Source organism: Mustelus asterias, chromosome 19, assembly GCF_964213995.1.
Source record: "Mustelus asterias chromosome 19, sMusAst1.hap1.1, whole genome shotgun sequence".
Lineage (NCBI taxonomy): Eukaryota > Metazoa > Chordata > Chondrichthyes > Carcharhiniformes > Triakidae > Mustelus > Mustelus asterias.
The window spans coordinates 775,437-780,448 of NC_135819.1; positions in this window are offsets into that span (position 1 = coordinate 775,437).

Sequence of the window (5,012 nt, forward strand, 5' to 3'; positions counted from 1 at the left end):
CACTTCCAGCTAGAAGGACAAGGGCAGCAGATACATGGGAACACCACCACCTGCAAGTTCCCCTCCAAGCCACTCACCTTCCTGACTTGGAAATATATCACCGTTCCTTCACTATTGCTGAGTGAAAATCCCAGGAATTCTGTCCCAAACGGCATTGTGGGTCAACCCACAGAACAGGGATGGCAGCGATTCAAGAAGGCAGCTCACCACCACCTCCTCAAGGGGCAACTAGGGATGGGCAATAAATGCTGGCCTAGCCAGCAATGCCCATGTCCCACGGATGAATAATAAAAGAAATCCAACTTAATAGCCTGAACTGGTCCTTGGCAGTATATCTACTCCACTTGAGCCTTCTCTTGCTCCATCAACACAACCTCCTATTCATTTCTCCTCATGTCCTTAACTGGCTTCTCCATAACTACTTCCCCTCACACCATTCCCTCTGGCTGTGAATTCCACATTCTTACCGCTCTCTTAATTCACCAACTCCTCCTGAATTCCTTATCAGCACGCATTTATTGCCCATCCCTAGTTGCCCTTGGAGGGCAGTTGAGAGTCAACCATATTGCTGTGGCTCTGGAGTCACATGTAGGCCAGACCGGGTAAGGACGGCAGATTTCCTTCCCTCAAGGACATTAGTGAACCAGATGGGTTTTACGAAGTCCCAGTGAGGTCAACCGGGAGAAACCTCCCTTCAGTTATGTGGCTTTACCCGTAGCCGATCAACGTGTAAAGCAGGAGTCAACATTACCAGATGTTTGGTTTCCTTTAATCACGGTCCAGGGCAACTTGGCTATCGTAGTGGGCGTTGATAACTGCGCGATTCCTTTTTTATCAACATCTATTGATGATGCTTGTACAGTCACTTCTAGAAAGCAGAATCAAGCAGAATTGGTGGGTCTTTGTTTCGAGACACACTGCAGCACAGAAACACTAAGACATATATCCAACCTGCCTATGATAGCATTTTTAAAAATTCATTCATGGGACATGTAACAGATACCAGATCATCACCTCCCCATTTACTCTCCAGTTAGCCCACTCCATATTAAAGGAGGTGATAGCCTAGTGGTATTATCGCTAGACTATTAATCTAGGAACTCAGCTAATGTTCTGGGAACCCTGGTTGTAATCCCGCCACGGCAGAGGGATTTGAATTCGATTTTACAAAATCTGGAATCTGACCATGAAACCATTGCCGGAAAAAATCCGTCTGGTTCACTAATGTCCTTTAGAGAAGGAAATCTGCCGTCCTTACCCAGTCTGGCCTACATGTTACTCCAGAGCCACAGCAATGTGGTTGACTCTCAACTGTCCTCCAAGGGCAACTGGGGATGGGCAATAAATGCTGGCCCAGCCAATGATGCCCATGAATGGATAAAAATAAATTTATTCCACTTTGTACCCATTTCCTTCGTCCGCAGCTGTAATTTAATCTGAAATGTTGACGTTTGTTTGTCCGGGAAACAATGAAGGGCACGTAATGGAGGTGAGGGGACTCTCACTCACCGTTGAAGAGTCAACCTCCTTTGGGGAATGCAACGCCACATTGAGTGTCAGCCAGGCACTTAACTGGGTAACGTGGCCTTTCCCCAGGATCAGGGATCCCGGGAGGCTGGGGGTGGGAGGGGGAATGGAATCCTGCCCACCTGAGAGCTATCGACCAGTCTGGCAGCTGTCCATTGCCCAGCAGCGCCACCGTGGGAGGGATGGCAGCTGTCGGTAATGCACCCACCAGGCCTGGATCAGAGAATGGTGAAGGGGTCAGGGTCGTGGGGGTAAATGGAAGGGTGATTGGAACCAAACGGGAAGTGGGGGGGGGGGGGGAGAGACAGTGGCTCTCAGTGGGCCCCTCCCTTCCCACTGCCGGGCCCCTCGATCAGGCCCCATGGTTATTGGTCTCTCTCCTCAAGGAGAAATGCCCCTCTGATCCAATCTGTCTCAGTTAGCCCCGGATAACTATACAGTTCTCTTCATCACTTCTCACAACTCTTTGTATCAAGTTTCTGTTCCCAATTTACGGGATGTGGGCATGGCTGGCTGGGCCCAACATTTATTACCCATCTTTAATTGCCCTTGAGCTGACTGGGTTGCTGGACTATTTCAGAAGGGAGGTGAGAGAGAACGCAGTCACATGTAGGTAAGGAAGGCAATTTTTTAAAAAAAAATTCCTTGGAAGTAGGTGTTACGGGCTGGACCAGCATTTATAGCCCATCCCTAAATGCCCTTGAACTGAGGGAACTAAAGCACTTAAGTTACTTTGCACCCAGAGTCACAAGTAGGCCAGACCAGGTAAATACGGCAGATTTTCTTCCCTAAAGGACACTAGTGAACCAGTTGGGTTTTTACGACAATCGGCAATGGTTTCATGGTCATCAGAAGTCCATCAAATCCAGATTTTGTTTCTATTGAATTCAAATTTATGCCCTGGTGGAATTCAAACCAGGTCCCCAGAGAATTACCGAGTATCGGGATTACTAGCCCAGTGACAATATCAATACATCAGCGTCTCCCCTATTTCCTTCCCTAAAGGGCACTAGTGAACAAGATGGCTTTTTACGACACTTGATCGTTGCCATGGTTACTGTTAGTGAGACTCACTTCATATTCCAGATTTATTAACTTCATTTATATTTAACCCGCTGCTCTGGTGGAATTTTAACCCTCGTCCCCAGCGCATTTAGGTCTGGGCCTTTGGATTATTAGTTGAGAGACATTACCACTATGCTTCCATTGTCCTCTTTCTCCTGGTCTCTATAAGAAATTAATTTCATCTTGGATATTTGTCTCCTTCTATCTAGACACCTTCCCCACTCCCCGACTCATGAATTTGATCTTTTCAATCCCCGAGAAAGAACTTGGGTTGACGATCTCAGAATGACGAGGATATTGGCTTTAGGACCAATGACATACTTCCGAGGTGAAGCCACTGTTGTCATAGAATCGTTGCACCCCTACAGTGCAGAAGGAGGCCATTCGGCCCATTGAGTCTGCACCGACTCTCCGAAGGGCATTCACCCACACCCCCACCACCCTGCCCTGTCCCATGCCATGTCGGAGAATGTGGCCTCCCATTTGCACACCGCAAAATCCCATAAAGGGCAATGACTGGGCAGTCGGTTCTTTTTTTGTGTTGTTGAGTAAAGCATTATGGTGGGCTTGAGGGAGGCATTATGGGATAGGTTGAGAGAGGCATTATGGGATAGTTTGAGTCAGGCACTGTGGGATAGTTTGAGTGAGGCACTGTGGGATAGTTTGAGTGAGGCACTATGGGATGATTTGAGGGAGCAATGTGAGATGGTTTGATTGAGGCATTATAGGATGGTTAAGAAGTCATTGAGGGATGGTTTGAGAGAAGCATTATGGGATGGTTTGAGTGAGGCATTCTGGGGTGGTTTGAGAGAAGCATTATAGGATGGTTTGAGTAAGGCACTATGGGTAGTTTGAGTAAGGCATTATAAGGTGGTGTGAGGAAGGCATTATGGGATGGTTTAAGGGAGGCATTATGGGATGGTTTGAGTGAGGCACTATGGGATGGTTTGAGTGAGGCATTATGGGATGGTTTGAGTGAGGCACTGCGGGATGGTTTGAGTGAGGCACTATGGGATGGTTTGAGTGAGGCACTGCGGGATGGTTTGAGTGAGGCACTATGGGATGGTTTGAGTGAGGCACTATGGGATGGTTTGAGTGAGGCATTATGGGATGGTTTGAGTGAGGCACTATGGGATGGTTTGAGTGAGGCATTATGGGATGGTTTGAGTGAGGCACTATGGGATGGTTTGAGTGAGGCATTATGGGATGGTTTGAGTGAGGCACTATGGGATGGTTTGAGTGAGGCACTATGGGATGGTTTGAGTGAGGCACTATGGGATGGTTTGAGTCAGGGACTATGGGATGGTTTGAGTCAGGGACTATGGGATGGTTTGAGTGAGGCACTATGGGATGGTTTGAGTGAGGCATTATGGGATGGTTTGAGTGAGGCACTATGGGATGTTTGATTGAGGCACTATGGGATGGTTTGAGTGAGGCATTATGGGATAGTTTGAGTGAGGCACTATGGGATGGTTTGAGTGAGGCACTATGGGATGGTTTGAGTCAGGGACTATGGGATGGTTTGAGTGAGGCAGTATGGGATGGTTTGAGTGAGGCACTATGGGATGGTTTGAGTGAGGCAGTACGGGATGGTTTGAGTGAGGCAGTATGGGATGGTTTGAGTGAGGCCCTATGGGATGGTTTGAGTGAGGCACTATGGGATGGTTTGAGTGAGGCACTATGGGATGGTTTGAGTGAGGCAGTATGGGATGGTTTGAGTGAGGCACTATGGGATGGTTTGAGTGAGGCACTATGGGATGGTTTGAGTGAGGCACTATGGGATGGTTTGAGTGAGGCAGTACGGGATGGTTTGAGTGAGGCACTATGGGATGGTTTGAGTGAGGCCCTATGGGATGGTTTGAGTGAGGCACTATGGGATGGTTTGAGTGAGGCAGTATGGGATGGTTTGAGTGAGGCACTATGGGATGGTTTGAGTGAGGCACTATGGGATGGTTTGAGTGAGGCACTATGGGATGGTTTGAGTGAGGCACTATGGGATGGTTTGAGTGAGGCACGATGGGATGGTTTGAGTGAGGCCCTATGGGATGGTTTGAGTGAGGCACTATGGGATGGTTTGAGTGAGGCACTATGGGATGGTTTGAGTGAGGCAGTATGGGATGGTTTGAGTGAGGCACTATGGGATGGTTTGAGTGAGGCACTATGGGATGGTTTGAGTGAGGCAGTATGGGATGGTTTGAGTGAGGCACTATGGGATGGTTTGAGTGAGGCACTATGGGATGGTTTGAGTGAGGCAGTATGGGATGGTTTGAGTGAGGCACTATGAGATGGTTTGAGGGCGGCATTATCGGATGGTTTGAGTGAGGCACCATGGGATGGTTTGAAAGGGAATCAGTAAACATTAGCCCTGCATTTTTTTCCTCACATTGTTTACACCAATCCTACCAGAATACAACTTCTTG